The 15838-nt window shown below is 51.7% G+C and overlaps 1 protein-coding gene across 50 annotated transcripts in view; it reads left to right on the forward strand.

Annotated features, from left to right (window-relative positions):
- Positions 1–15838, forward strand: part of ERI3 (ERI1 exoribonuclease family member 3) — a 127106-nt gene that overhangs the window by 85076 nt on the left and 26192 nt on the right. The window lies entirely within an intron of this gene.

Below are 15838 nucleotides of genomic sequence, written 5' to 3' on the forward strand. Positions count from 1 at the left end.
GGCAGGCTGACTGGGTGGCTGGGCCATCTCCCCTCCCTTCCTTCTACTCCCATCACTCCTTGAAGTGGCCTTCACACTTTGCCGTCCTTGTCCTCGATACTGGCAGTGGCGCTGGGATATGGGGGACTCAGGAGGGAGGGAGGAGACCCCACCCGGAGCTTCATTGCCTATGCACGCGCCGTCCAGCCTGGCGGCATGATTACCTTGCTGAGAAATCCGTCCAGGCGCAGGGCTGCTGATAGCAATCATTGATTAAGAGGGTAATTGTCCTGAAAATTCAGATTGATCAGAAGGCAGAAATGATAACTTGTGTAACTGTGTTTAAAGCCACGTCCTGTCAATAGAAGAGACTGAGATGTATCGCGCCAAGAGGGGGGCAAAACGGATGGGTGTGTGCGGGCGGGCGGGCGCTGCCATCCTTCTCTCAGGGCTGAGCAGGATGTTTCTTGTCAGTAACCTGGACTATTGGAGATTCAATCACTTTTATCTCCCCCTCTCTCTCAATCCAAATGCCTTTTCATATTAGGAAATTAGAATCGGCCCTGCTCATGCAAGATTTATTAGCTCTGCTGAGCAGTCGCACCGAAGAGTAAATGATTTTGCTTTGCTGGAGCTTTTTACACATTAGGACCCAACTTCTTCCCTGCTCTATGCCGCTGGCTGCCTGGAGGAGTGGGCTCTAGAACCAATTACTCAGGAAGTGAGCTTTCAAAGTCTGATTTTGGGGGAAAGCATTGCTCGGCTCTGGCGTCTTGACCTGCCAGAGACCCTCTTGTGTCTGGCTGACTTCCTTCTGTCTGATCCCCAGACAGGTCCCTGACTGGGGGTCTAGGCTGTCTCTCTCAAGTGAAGGGGCCAAGCCTCCTGAGAGGGTGAAGTTCATCCCTCAGAGTTGGATGACCTGGTAGAGGCTGACCTTGGAGGAGGTGCTGAGACTGTGTATGGAGTAAGGATTGGCAGTAGAGGCAGAGGATAGAAGGGCTGCCATGACTTCTCTTCTCAGAGCCTGGGAGGGTCTTCCTGTCAGAGGTGGGGCTGCAAGGGCTGGACCATCATTCTGAGCCCTTGAGGAAGCTGTCCAGGAAGTTGTCTGGGAGTTTACAATATGGAAGTTGGTTAGAATAAATTTACGGGTGTCTGCACCTGCTGTTGTGTGTGTCTAGAAGGCTGTAGGGTTGACTCTGGTTGAGGCTATCTGATCTGCCAGCAATGCAGGCTCTTAGGGAAGGAAGGGCCCGGGGTCCATACTTCTGGAACTCTACTGTGGCCTTGGGCTCAGAGGCAGCGTGAGCCTGTGTCACCAGCTGGACCTAGCCTGCCCTGGAGGCCAGGGCACCAGTGGGCCAGTTTGGTTGTAGGGAGGACCATTCTTCTTCACTGAGACTATATCATTCTCTCTCCTTCTTGCCCTCCCTCTTTAGCCCCCCACCTCCTTGCGTCACTTGGACCCATGGATAAACATCATGGGTCATTGTCATTCTTCCACCCTCCCTATTGCAGGCGTCTGATCCTGGAGGCCTAGTGGAACAGATGAAATTGTGGAGAATTCTTCTGATATGGGGCTGAGGGAAGGTTAACAGAAATTCTGGACTTTTTGTGAAAGGGATATGATCCCAAGGACTACCCTCTACCCACTGTGCTCTTTTACTTGGCCCTTTTCTCTGAACTTTCAAGTTATTTCCCCAAGTAGAGATGTAGCTGGACAAACCTGAGAGTTGGAGCTGAAAGTGGTGGGGTCCCCAGGAGTGAATGGTGGAGGTAGGCAGTAGCCATTGTGATCTAAAACGAGGGCTGTGTTTGGGGGCAGGGGGTAGAGGGAGGATTTTGGAGGAAAGAATCTGGCAAGTGCCTGCAAAGGCCCCTAGATGGGACCTGCCACTAAACAGACCACCAGGACACCAGCTTTCTACTGAGGGTCTGCTTCAGGTCTTTCCTGGCCATCACCAGACGCTGTCCATGAGGGAGCCTTCACTTTCTTGGAAAGGTCCTCCTACTAGTCTGGATTGGGCAGGGTGGGTCTTCCTTCTCCACATCCCCGACTCCTTGAGAGTGTTGCCGAGGGACAGAGTGATCTGGGCGGCCTGGTGCAGTCCCACCTTCCCCTACTCTGATGAATTGTGAAGGCAGTGAATGCATAGGACCACCCGAGCTTCCTGGTGTGGCTCACTTCTGCCTTGCCTCTGAGCTCTGTGGGCCGGCTTCCTAGGAATACTTTACAGTCTAGAGGGAGGGCTGAGCCGTGTTCAGCTTAGTCTTCCGTTGGGGCTAGTTTTGGCAAAGTCAAGAAAGAGTGAAAGTGCCATGGGCAGCTTGGACCTGGGAATAGAGAACTCAGAAGGCAATGTCTCACCCAGTGGTGTGAGGGAGACATATAGTCACTACAGGGTGCCGTAAATGGTGTTGCCTTCCAGAGCCCAGAAGAAGGAGTGCCTGAATTCTGGAATGGCTCAGCCCGGCACCCAGAAGGGGGGCTCTTTGAACTGAGTCTGTGAGGAGGCTGGAGAGTGTGCTGTGGAGACCAGTGTGGGTGAGCATCAGGGCCGAGAGAACAAGAAATGTCACAGATCAGTGGTTAGGGCAAGGGCTGGGTCCCAGTGGGGTTTATTTTCCCTAGCATACTTCTCCATCCTAGTTTAGAGGTATGGGCCACACCTCTGTTTTAGGAAGCCTGAGGCACGCGTACTTTCACCATCTAGCTGGGCTGCTGGGGGCTGGGTTGGAAACTGACAAGCTGGAGCCTTAGGTTGGAAAGATGTGTAGGACAGAGCCTTAGGGAATGGACCCCAAGCCTTCCCTCTGCCCTGTTCCCTCTCCCTTTCTGCCTAAAGAACAGGGAAGGGGCAGAGGGTCAGGCTAAGGAAACAGCTCTGGCAAAGCCTTGGGCCAGCTTGCTCTGCCCTTGCTACACCCATTCCCAGCCCTATGTTGTGCCTAGATCCAGCCCTGCTGCCAGGGGCCCGGTTGGTCCCTGGGCCTGGTAGGGAGGCTGGGAGGAGACCTGGAAGCCAGGAAACTCATTTTCACTGGGATTTGACCTAAAGCAGGATTGGAAGGGAAGAAAAAAATTTGAACAAAAGTACAGGCAGGAAGGCGCTGTTAACAAGCCTTTCTTTCTCTTCGGGGACAGAGTGGAGCGCATAGCGGGGCGCAGCCGCCCGCTCTCCTCCGCGGCTCTCTGGGTAGCTGCAGTCTCTGGCCGCCGCCTGCTCTCCCTCTCTCTCCTTTTTTCCCCTCTCCTCTTTCTCGGCTCTCTCTATTATGGGGACTTGCTCCAGCTCTTTCTCTCTCTTCTGTCTCTCCTTTTGTTCTCTCTTTGTCTATTTATCACACTGTGAAGGTTGAAAGAGATGTTATTAATCTGGGAGAATGAAGGCAGGATTAGTGGTATGAATCGGATTTTGAGAGGTGTAATGATAGAAAGACTCGCTCGGCTGGCGGCCTGCGTGAGCTTGATAAATGGGGAGCACTCCAGACTGACTTGCGCCTTCCTCCGCGCTGTGCGCCCTGCCCGCTGGGGCGTGCCGCGCTCTCAGATCTGCCAGCCGGCCCACCCCGCTCCTACCTGAACCGGAGCAAAAAGCCAAGGGTAAAGCAGACACAAATATCTCCCATCGCACTTGGAGACATCATTGCTTTTAGCACCCTTTTCAAGTGGAGGCCTGTCGAGTTCTCAAGGGACTGTAGGCAGAGGGAGTGGGGACCCAGACTTCAGCCTGCTTCTAGGGCCTGTGAGAGTAGAGCTTCCCACCTGCCCCTAACATGGATGTCCGGGGTCAGTGAGTGATAAGACAGTCCCTAGCCCAATCAAGTAAGACTGCCAGGCCATATGTAATATACAATTAAGCAAAGTACTGTTGGGAGAACTGTGGTATAAACTTAGGAGGTCAGGGTGAGACGTGGGGGAGGGAGTTAGAGAAATCAGGAAGGGCTTCTGGAAGGTGGTATTCTGCCAGACAGACAGGATTTGAAGATGGTAGAGGAAGGCTAGTGTTCCAGGTGGGGAAATAGAGTAAGCAAAGATGTGGGATGTTGAAGAGCCTCAGATCTGATGAATTTCAGATCAGGAAGCGACCTAAGAAATCAAGTAATTAAGCCTCTCATTTTCCAATGAGGAAACCGGCCCAGGGACTAGAGTCGCCATTTCCTGAAATGATTTTCTATTCAAGTCCTGCTGCTTGTTCTAAAGGTGCCCCTTCCACCATCCTGGGACGATACAGTGAGCCTTTCCCTCTTCTCTGCCCTGTGGCTTTGGTCACAGTCTTTGAACCTTCATCTTTGCAACCAGAAGATCCTGGCTTAGGTTCACTGCTGCTTGGTCTCCAGCCCTTTCCCAGGAGCCTTGTCTCAGGGTCCTCCTCACACTCCTGCCACCAGCCCAGTCTGAGTCTGTGTGGAGAGCACCGTCCCAGCCAGCCAACTGCTGCTCGTGCGGTGAGGAGAGGACCAGGAGGTAGCCCACACACTTCTGGGCTCCAGATGCCTCTGGGCCTGAGCACCTTCCTCCCTTCTATCCCCCCTGCAGTTCTCTCTAATCACTCTCTGTCGCAGTGATTGGGCTCTAAGTGGTGTCCATGTCTGTTTCCCGTCAAAGGACTGATAGTTCTTTGAGGGCAGCGTCTACATGTGATTCAGTTGAGTTGCCAGAGTCTGGCAGGCCTTCAGTGAGCGTGTGAATCTTCAGTGAATGAGTGAGTTCAGCTGCTTATGCAGTTTCTTCTCCTTCCAGATAGAAAATGGTCTTGGTTTTCTATTAGTGTTTCCAAGGCCTGGCTACCTTTAGGAATAGAGAGGGGGGGGTGCGCAAAGGAACTAACTTTTGGCATTGGTAGAGCACCCTAAGATCTCTTAGCATGAGTGATAGACCATTGGATGGCTTCCTGTCACCTTAGGAAGCAGGACAAGACCATATCGCGTCTTCTGTGGCCCTGCATAGCCTGGTATCTCCTGCCTTCCTCATTAGCCACATCTCATGCTTCTTTCTGTGCTCCAGAGGCACTAGCCTTGATTTGATTCCTCCAAGTGCTGTGTTACCATTTGCCTAAAGGCCTTAACATATATCATTCCATTGACCCCAAACACTTCCACCTCCCAGTCAGTCAGTTTCTGTCCTCAGGGAAGCATTCCCCAACTAAGTTGGGTTCCCGTCTTCCATCCCATCATAACAGCCTACCTTTCTTCTTTGAGCCCTTTTGGCTATAACTTAGTGATTACTTATGTTGCTATTTATTTAACATCTGCTCTCTCCAATATACTGGAAGCTCTCTGAGGACAGTACTGTGTCTGTGTTGCTACATGTATGCATGTGGCCTGGCATATAGTAGGCTCTCAATAAATGTTTATGGTGACTGAGTCAGTGTGAGTCCAAACACTGCACTGTTCCATCATATCACCCAGGTAGAGTGAAGGTGGAGGTGACAAAGGGAGGTATAGGGGCCCGCATGCTGGGTGTGCCCAGAGAGGAGGCTCTTTGGGCCTTAGCTCTGGAGGCTCTAGTGTTCAGCCTTCCCGTCTCTCAGCCTTCCCTTTTCCGCCTCCAAACGTCAGAAGAGAGAAGGGCCTCATTCAACCCTAAAGACTTTCATTCTCTTCCTGGGTGATCTTATCCACTCCCGCAGTTTCATGCACCATGCATATGCTTTCTTAGGACTTTCTTGTCTCAGCTCACACCACTGAAGTGAGCTCCTGGCCTACGTGTCCACCTTCCTGAGGCCCTGCTTTGGATGCCCCCTTGAAGACCATTTTGGTTCTTCTCGGCGATTTCCCTCCAGGCCTGGTGAGGGTTTCTCTCTTAGGGCTTTTGCAAGATCTCAGCCCCCCACTGTGTGTGAGTTTACATGCGTGTTTATGTGTCTCTCATTCTAGCTTGGAAGCTCCTTGAAAGCATTGGCTTAATCTACTTGATCTGTGCATCTCTAGCACCTAGCACAGAGCTTGGCACATGATAGTTGTTCAATAAATGTGTTTTATGAGCAAGCCAATGAAGAGGGAAGGGGGTCTGGGATGAAGGTTTTGAACACCCTTTTCATTTTTCCCAGGGAATAAGAAAGTGGAGGTGTATGTGCTATGTGCAGGCATGCACGCACCTTTGTGTGTGAGGTGTGGGTGGCGGTGGTGCTGGTGGTGGTGTCGTCACATGCTCAATAAAGGATTATATTTTAATTTGGAAAGCACTTTAGAAACTTAAAGTGCTTTGCCTAAGTGCTGACTGCTATTAGTGTCTCCTTTTTATTAGGAAAAAGGACACGATTTTTCTCTTTTATCTTCAGGCCTGTCCAACTTCTGAGAGTCAAACTTAGCAAAATGCCTGCCCCTCACTGAGGACTAGTTGCATGCCAGGTTCAAAGCTTTGGACTTGAAACACAGAATTCTGCTTTGCAGACTGGTTCTGACACCCCTGAGGGGATCAGCCCTAACAGCTCAGAGTCAGGAAGAGGGTGGGAGAGAGAGGGCCATTTGACATAGTTCAGGCTGCAGTCCTGAGCCCCTCCCCTCTCCATGTAGGCCTGGGTGGGAGGACATACGAACTTGAGCCATTTTGGGGGGATAGAGGAAACGACCCCGGTGGATATCAAAAACCCACTTGTTATGCAATACGAAGGACCAGACTTCAGAGAGAGAACTGGAAAGGAATGGCCCCAGGAAGAATTGGGTTTGTTCAGCTCAGGGATGATAGGACCAAGAGGCAGAGACATCACAGCTGCTGGACCTGGTGATGTTAAAAGCTGCCACCACAAAGGCTAGGTCAGAGGGAGGGAGTATGTGTGTCAATAGCAGGAGGAATTCTGGTCCAGAAGGCCATGAGGCAGGAACTTGCCTCGTGCCTTACAAGCACCTTTGAGGGCCTTGCTGGTTTGAAGGAAAGGTAACACCCTTCCCCGTGGACAAGATGTGGTGCTGCAGTGGCAGGAGGTCTGGAAGGCCCAGCTAAACCTTGTCACTGGGCCTCTCTGTGTGGCCTCTGCCCCAAGCTCTTTCCTGAGCAGCCACAAAACAGACAGCACCCTCATCTCAGTCCGGCCTATCTCTGCCAGCCCTGGATGATGAAGGCTCTGTCTATGGCTGAGGAGGTGACTGGGAGGTGAGGACTGTGGCCCATCTTGCTAGTGCCCTGCAGTCCCCATCTCCTAATTGGGCCCTAATCTGGGGGACCTAGGGCGGGGTTGGGGTGGGGGGAGTACATTGAGCCTTCTGCCTTAACTGAATTTCCATACCTCCTGTTGTTAATTATAGAGATGTAATAATGCGATTAGTGCACGATTAAAAAAAATCCCTGATATGATTACCATGGATTTAATATCACATGATATATCATTATATCGTTATGCAGTGACAGATGTAATTGAAATACACTTATTGGAGCCGGGGGTGGTGTTTCATTCAATCCCCAGCACCCCGGGGAGGAAAGAGCTGGCTAAAAAGAAGCAATGAGAGAGGAAATTGTAATGAAAACAAAGAAAACTCACAATGTAGCTCTTACCCTGGGCAACTGGCTCAGACTGACCTGCTGCCTTCGACTCTGTGACAGTGCATGTGGAGCCCCAGACAGGCCAGCCTCTTCTGTTGGGGCTGAGGCAGCATGGCTCAGGAGCTCCTTATCTGGTTCTCATCCCAGAAACCTCAGTGTCCCGAAGTCCCCTCTGACTCAGCAATGAAGGAAGGGCTCTGGGAATATGAAGGAGATTACTCCACCTAAAAATAGACTCAGGACCCTCATGGGATCAAACTGAGCTGGCAGTTGTCCTCCAAATGTTGTGGACCCTGGACCTGTGGCACAGCCCCTGCCTTTGCTGTGGTGGTGGTCCAGTGCACTAGAGGCGGCCGTCCTGTTGTAGGCAGTGAGCAGGAAGGTTAAGTACACAGAGATGATAATTATCCCACTCAAGTTCTGTTGATGGACAGAGGCGGCAGCAGCAGCTCTGGAGCCCCTGAAGGATGTGAGTAGCCGGGCAACACTGTGAACACACAGAACTACCAGCTACGGGTAGAGAGGATGGTTTTGTGTCACCTGACGTGAGTGTGCATCCTTTTGCTGCTATAGCTGTGTTGGCTAAGCTTCTGTGGGCCTGAGGAATGGGGTGGGAGCTACCCACAAGGCCAGAGAGTTCAGAAAAGGAAAAGGAGGACAGGAACAGTCTCTCCTTCCTTCCTAACATAGGCAGCTGAGCCCCTAGTTCTAAGGATGGCTCTGGGGCAATTGCTGTTCTGCTGGGCAAGAACAACAGTGGTTCCTGAAGAGACTGGATAGGATTGGCAGAAGCAGCAGCTCTGAAAACTCTGCCTTCCTGCTTGACAGAACTGCACCCAAAGACCTGTCTTTGTTTCCCTTCCCTCAGTGGAGACCATTTAGAGAGAAAGCAGATACAGCTCCCTGCCCTAAGAATCTCCCAGCATCATGGGGTAACAGATTTGTAAACAAATCTAGTGTTATAGGTGCTGTTCAGAGTGTAGGTGGGTTTAAAGAAGGGATGAGTCAGAAAAGACTTGATAAAAGAAGGTATTTTTGAGTTGAGTGTTAAAAGAGGAGTATGTGTTCATTAGAACAAAAAGTGGGAGAAGGCAGAGGGCATTCTAGGTGGGTGAAGGAATTGCTTGAGTCAAGTCTCGGAGGCATGAAACAGCAATCCCAGGACTTGGTGTGCAGTAAGGAAGAAGAAGGAAGCAAGGTTGACCCCCACATTTGTGGTAGACCAGGTAGACCACGCTTTCACTGGGATTTGGGAACCTAGGAGAAGGAGCACGTTGGGGAGGAGATGTTGAAGTGGGTTCTAAAACATATTGAGAATGAAATGCCTGAATGAAATCCAGGTGGAAATGCCAGGTAGGCAATAGCATATATATGTATGTTTGACACTCAAGTAGTGGCAAGAAAAATCAGTTTGGAAGTTGGAGAGATCGAAGACAAGGGAGTTGAAGAAATCACCCAGGGAGAGTGGTAGAGTGTAGACAAAAACAGGAAGAGAGAGCACATGAGTGTACGCATGACCAGATGCAGGAGAAACTAGACAGGAGGTTGTGAGGAAAATGTCAGGGAAACTCAAAGAGTAGAATGTTGAGAAAACCAAAGGAGAAGGGTTTCAAAGATAAAGCAAGCTGCGGAGTGGTGAAGGCAGCAAGTAACCTGAAACACCATAGATGTGGGCAGCACAGTGCGGGCTGTTGACCTTAGCAGGAGCTAAGTGGCTGGTAGGGCTGGAAACCAGACTGCAGGGTTAAGGAGTGATGGAGCAGGTGAGTGGAGACAGCCGTGAGAAGTTCGGTTGTTGACAGAACAGGCAGTAGCTGGACGGGGATGTGGCGTGAATGAAGGACTTTAAAAATAATAATCTAATACTTACATAACTCTCAAAGAGCTGCGCATTGTTTTAAGCACTTTATGTACAATAACTCGTTTAATCCTCTCTGGGGTAGGGACTATAATTATCCCCACTTTACAAAGAGGAAACTGAGACATGGAGAAGTTAAGTAAAGATGATAGCGAGTCAAGCATATGCTTGAATGCTGATGGAAAGGTGACAGCAGAGAAAGGCAAGTTAAGGATTTAGAAAGAAAGAGGATACCAGATGGAGCAGGGCCTGAGGAGGTGGGGAAAGCCTGAGATGTAAAGCACAAGTACAGGATTGGCCCTGGACAAGAAGTGAGGTGCCCCTTCTGTTAGAACAGCATTGGTGAGAGAGCAGTTGGGGAAGATACAGATGCATTTGTAGGTGAGGGGCATGCAGCTGAAAGAGTTCTGCCCAGCAGCTTTTGTTATCTTTGTGGAAGCAGGAGGGGAATAGGATTGTTGGATGCCATTGAGGATTGCTAAGATTGTGATCTTGTATCCGTAGTGGCCGTGTAAAAGTGACTTCTTCTGGCATCACTTAACTCAGGCACAAGTGTGGAGAAACAGAGTCATGGTTGGGGATTTCCAGGGAAGGTGTACTAGGAAAAGTGGACAAGGAAGTTGAAGATTGGGGGACGGGTGGTTGAAGTGATAGATTCAAGGGCTCCAGGCTTCGTAGCAAAGGGATTGAGGCCCGAAGGGGATGGACAGACTGGGAAAAAACAAGAGTAGAGGGAGAGAGGGTACACAAGCTGGAAGGATAGGAGGCTGGAGTCAGAGTGGACTCTGTCATTGTTAGAGTTCCAAGGGAGAGCAGTTCTGGATGATAAAGCCCAGGTTGTGGTCACAGGGACAGATGGCTGAAATAGGTAGAGGAGAAGGTCATTAGAGCACAGAGAATTGAGAGGCAAGGTTCATGGATGGGTTACCCTCTAGATACTAAAGTTACCCAGAGTGAAGATGATTTCTGGAAGTCCCAAAGGGAGAGGAAGAATAGTCTAGAAGCGGCAAGAAAGAAGTTGAAGGTATTGGTAGAGTATATCCAGAAGTGAGTAGGTATTGGTTTTCCAGTTAGTATTGCTGTGTAACTAATCACCCCAAAACTTGGTGACTTAAAACAACAGTTATTTTACGGTCTCTCATGGTTTCTGTGAGTCAGGAATTCAGGAAGGACTCAGTTAGGTGGTTCTGGCTCAGGGTCTCTGATGGATTTGTAGTCAGTCACTGGAGCTGGCATAGTGCATGTCTGGAGCAGCTAGGGCCTGGAGGGGGTCTGTCTTTCTTCACCTAGTCTCATGGCTTGTGTATGTGGTCTCTGCATGGGCTGCTTTGGGCTTCCTCACAACATGGCTGCCTTGGAGCAGTCTGGAAGTAGCAGACTACTTAGAGGGCAGCTCAGGGCTCCAGGGCAAGTGTTCCAGTGAATGAAGAGGGAGCTGCCTTGGCTTTTCTGAAATACCCTTGAAGTCACATAGCATTACTTCTGCGTTACTCTGTTGGTTGAAATAGTCACAAAAGCCTGCTCTTTCTGAAAGGAAGGGACATAAACTCCCCCTCTTGATAACAGGTGTCAAAGTCACATTGTAAGAAGAGCACACGAGATGGGAGTTAGTGTAGTGGCCATCACTGGAAAACCCAATCTGCCACAGTTAGTGTTAGGCTGAACCTGGAAAACGGAAAGGGGGCAGCATTCTCAAAGGCAATGTGCATTTTGGGTGGTGGCACCCAAATGCCATCTGGAGGTGGCAGTGGGAGTGGGTATTCCTGAGTGACCTCAGGTATACCTAGGGGAAGGAACTATAATCCCATTTTGTAGAACAGGAGACAGGCTCAGAGAGGTTTAATAACTCATCCAAAGTTATAGTGCTAATAACTGGCAGAACTCAGAACAAAATCCAGGTTTGTCTGACTCCTGAGCCTGAACACACTGCCTTTCTATGAGAGCTACTGGGTATGCCATCCTCATGTTTACCTGTGGCCTCAGTACTTGGTTCACCAGCTATAGAAGTGTTGGCCAATTAGATAAAAGGTTAGGTAGTAGTTACGTCTGTCACACTCTCTCTCCCCCATCCTCCAGAGCATCACCTTTACAGCTTCATCTGTTGGGTGTTTATGGGAATGGCAGGTGACCTGATCTGGTTTCTTGTCTTCGGAAATGGCCCATCGGCCTTCGGCCCACAGGGTGACAAGTCACGCAAAGGTGTGGTTAAAGGCCTGCTCCTCGCCATCTCGTGGGGAGACTGGATGGGTCAGATGTGCTGGTGCCGGCCTGGAAGCTCTGGGTTTTCTAGAAGTTGCAGAGCAGTCTGTGCTTCTGTCTGCAGTTGAGCTGGGTTCTAGCCCCAACCACTGCCCTGCCCACTCTGTCCACCTCACTCTCAGGGCCCCGGTAGGTAGCAAATGGGTGGGCAGAGACACCCTAGCAGCTGTCGATGCCTCTTCTTTCCTCTTTGAAGGATCTGATGCTGCTACCGATGAGGGCTACTTCATCTATTAAACCCAATACACTTGTCGCAGCTGCTAAGCCCCCGTAAGCCGCCGGGCGCCGTGTTTGTGATGGGACTGACAGTGCATGGAGGAGGCTGATTATACACGATTCCATTTCGCAGGCCCAGCAATGTAATTTCACAGGGCGATCAGCGTTTGCATGTAATAGCAGGCTGTGCTGAGGTGTCAGAATATTAAAGGCGCTAATGGCAAAGCTCCCTGTTACACAGGGGGCCACCCGCCGCGCCTACAGCAGGGCTGTGCGGCAGGCCCGTCGCAGATGGCTGGCCACTAAGCTAATGGGGCAGCAGCCAAGGCGGGCAGAGCTGCGAGAGGGGAGAGCCAGCCCGGAGCAGCTCGGCACCTGCTTCTCCGCGCATGGAAATTACAGCAGCCCAGGGGAAGGGAAGTGTGCGTGCCTGCCTGGCACAGGGCTGGGATGGCGTGGTTTGGTAGACCCAGCATCTTTCATCCCAACTCCACCTACCCTGGAGAGGACTCAGGGGTTCCTCAGTCATCCTTCCACCTGCCCCACCCTCTGGTCAGGAACCAGCAGCTGAGCAGGCGGCCCCTGATGGCTGAGAGAGGTGCAGTTGCAGAAGCGGCACCCAGAGAATTTGGAACCAGCATGGGAAAGGGGCTTAAGCACAGGCTTTTGGCAAGAGCTCTTAAAACAGATTTTTGCTCCGTACAGATCAAGGTCAGAAAGCCTCTGGGTCCCTCACCCCCACGCCCCACAGGCTAGTGGGAGAGAGCAGGAATAGGAAGCAGGTGGGAAAAATGGGGTAGATGATAATAAGAGCCCCTTGATTGATGCCAGTGTTACACAGAGCTGGGAGGCAGCACCTCAAGATATGGCTTCTTCCACCCACATTGGCTTCCCAAGCCCTTGCCTGTGCTCTCACCAAGTTTGCTCCTGCCATTCTCCCTTGTCCTTGCTGTGTTTTCTTCTTCCTGCCCTCCAGTACCACTCCCTCCAGGAAGCTTTCCTAGCCACCTCCAACCCTACGTGGGCCTGTTTATCCCCATTGTCCTTGTGGGCACCCACAGGAGAAAGCCTCCCTGATCCTCTTGCTCTGATGGCTCCCTGGGTCCCAGCCTTGACTTCTCAGCCAGAATCTCTGAGACAGAGCCCACATCACCTTGCCCTGAGCTGAACTCCCGGGAAGGCTCTGCTAAGATTCATAGATGGATATAATCTCTTAGGGAGGATGTCTGGAGGGAGTGGGGAATGGAAGGATGGGCTGAGGAACCTGAGGGTGAGTTGGTTCCTGTGTGGGTATGTGCGCTTGATGGTGTATATATCGGGGTGGGGGCCCTAGAAGTGAGTGCGGGAGGCAGTGGGTGCTTGGGTACAGGTGTAGAGGGGAAGCAGGTGCGAGGATTCAGACCACACATGGTAGGAACACAGATTGCTGTAGGACCCTGTGTTCTCTGGGTGGCTGGCTGTGTCTGCTGGCTGTGTCTGCTGGCTGTGCCTGAGGGGTAGCCGAGATGGCAGGAGTTGGGGGAGCTTGTGGTGCTGTGCCCTGGTACTGTGCCTAGGGGGCTCTCCGAGGCTGGTGGTCACATCTGAATGTTCAGCTCTGCAGGGGTGCATGGTAGTACCTGGGGCAGACATGCCAGGGCTCGCAGCAGAGGCAGCAGGGAGAGAGCCCAGGCTGAAGGAGAGCAGTTTTAATTAACCGTTTTTAATATCATTTTGGACTTTGGCTGGTGCGTGAAGGCCCCGCTGGAAGCAGCATTTGTAAAAATTAAATCCCTCTTATTAGGAGCTTGGCAGACCCACGTGCACGTGCCCCCCCGCCCCTGCCCCCCTGAGGAAGTGCTGAATGAGGCCATGTCATGGCAGCAATTGGTTATCACGCCTTATCTGGGAATATGAAACTGCGGCATGACACCCGTGGCTGCAGTGGAGACGCCAATTCATCTCGCCCTCGCTCTGACAAGCTAGACTGCCCTTCCTGAAAGGCATCCGTCAGGCGGGACCAGGGCGACCGCCGTGCCCAGTACCTCTGCTTTCCTGCCATGGGTTCCGGCTTGCCCTGCTCCAGCCAGGCTCGGCCTGGCCCTCCTGGGCTCTGCTGCCCTCCACCCCTTTCCGCACGTCCCAGTCTGGGGAAGATCTTGGGGAGTCGTAATTATAATAATAATCTAATCATGGTGACACGTCGGGGTAAGCGTCTAATGTTATCTGAAGTGGTCTTCTCGCTTAGCTGTGATAAGACTCAGGATGACGTGCAGATAACGTTGAGCTGCCCTGTCCCCGAGCCGCGAGCAGAGCAGAGGGGCCTCAGCAGCCCTGCCGCCCGCCGCTTTAAGCCGGGAAGCGGCAGCACCTGCTAATGCAAGTGTTTAATATTTGATGGGCTGGGATAAAGCAGGATCACCTTCGAATTGAATTGAGTGTCAGCCGAGAATCTATTACTGAAATTCGGGTGTGATTTGACAGCAAAGTAGACGATGTTATTCTTCACTAGTTACTGCAATCTTCTCCCCGACATCACTTAAATATTTTTTTCTTTGCTTGAGTAAACACACATTATCCTTCTTTTTTCCCCCTTCCTTCCCTTTTTCCTTTTTAGAGGGGAAAAAAACCCATCCAGCTCGCCTTCTCCAGGCTGATAGAGTAGATTGTTATTTCTTTATTTGTCCTATTAAATGGAATTTCTGATCATTTAATCCGGCCTTTGTAAGTGATCTTAAAGTACTTGAAAGCCGGCCCGCCGCTGCTCTCTGGCCCGCTGCGCTCCAGCTCGGCCCTGACCACGCTCAGCAGCTCCTCCAGCTGTTCACCGCCCACGGGCTGTTTCCCTGTTGCCTGCGCCCCTGCTCCCTGCCCTGGCTTGAAGCCAGCATCCTCTCCCGTGTCCTTGAGCCTCACCCTCAGCCCCCAATTTGTGTGTACAGCTGTGGCCCGAGAAAGGGTGGGAGGGTTGGCTGGGAAGTTGGGCTGTGGCTCTACCTCTGTGGTCAAGGAAAATGGCTTTGGAAGGTGCTGAGGTTGAAGTACACTGGCTCCTCACCTCCCCGTGCCCGCAGGGCTGAGCCTTGGTTCCCGCAGCTGGGAAGGAAGGGTACTAGCCCTCTGCCCAACCCCTTGGCCCTGGGACAGACTGTGTGTCCAGTCTCCTGTCTTTTGCTTCTGACCCTGTGCTGAGCATTCTCCCCTGGGAGAGAGTCTGTGGTGAGATGGGGATCTCCTGGACCCAGTGATGGGGGGGGGGGGGGCAGGGCACTGTGGTGCCCATCTGACCATGGCTGGCAGTCACTTTAGTTCCATCAGTGGACTTATCATCCAGCTTCTAGGAACTCACCCAAGCTTCATTTCCACTGACCACTTTCCTGTACACTGTCACCTTCCTGCCACTGGGAGAAGGGCAGCTTGGTGTTTGGGGACTTCTAAGGTGAGGGGATGGGTAATGTTGGAAGGGTCATCTAGCTACGCAAGCCCACTCATAGAAGCCCAGGACCCTGCTAGCAGGCTGAACAGGATTAAACCCCTGTTGGGCCACTTAACAGCATTCCAACCCTCTTAAGTCTCTTCTTTCTGGGCCTCAGTTTCCTCATCTGTGACATTAGGTCATCATACCTATAAGGCAATGTAAGAGAAGGTGCCGTCCCTCTCCTGCCATGTGCCCCCCAACCATGGAGATCGGTGGCAGCCAGGTGGCTGGAGTCGGGGATGGAAGAGGGCAGTGGAGTGCTGGGGACCTGAACAGATCAATGCCCCCAGCACTTCCTTCCCCAACCCCAGGAAAACAATTAAGTACAGATCGATGGGTGGCTGCTTTGAATATGCATAAGTGAGCACTTGACCTTCAACAGAGATTTGCTCCCCCAACACTCACACACACACACACACACACACACACACACTCACACTCACACTCACACTCCTCCATGTGCTCGCCTCACAGCTGCTTGAGTCACCCAGGTGATCTCAGTTGAGCCCTCACATGGCACTTAGCCTTCCACAGCCTGACCTGCCTCCCTGTCAAAGTCAGCTTGGCCACAGGCAGGTGGTTG

The sequence above is a fragment of the Equus caballus genome, chromosome 2 (genome assembly GCF_041296265.1).
Source record: "Equus caballus isolate H_3958 breed thoroughbred chromosome 2, TB-T2T, whole genome shotgun sequence".
In the NCBI taxonomy this organism is placed as follows: Eukaryota; Metazoa; Chordata; class Mammalia; order Perissodactyla; family Equidae; genus Equus; species Equus caballus.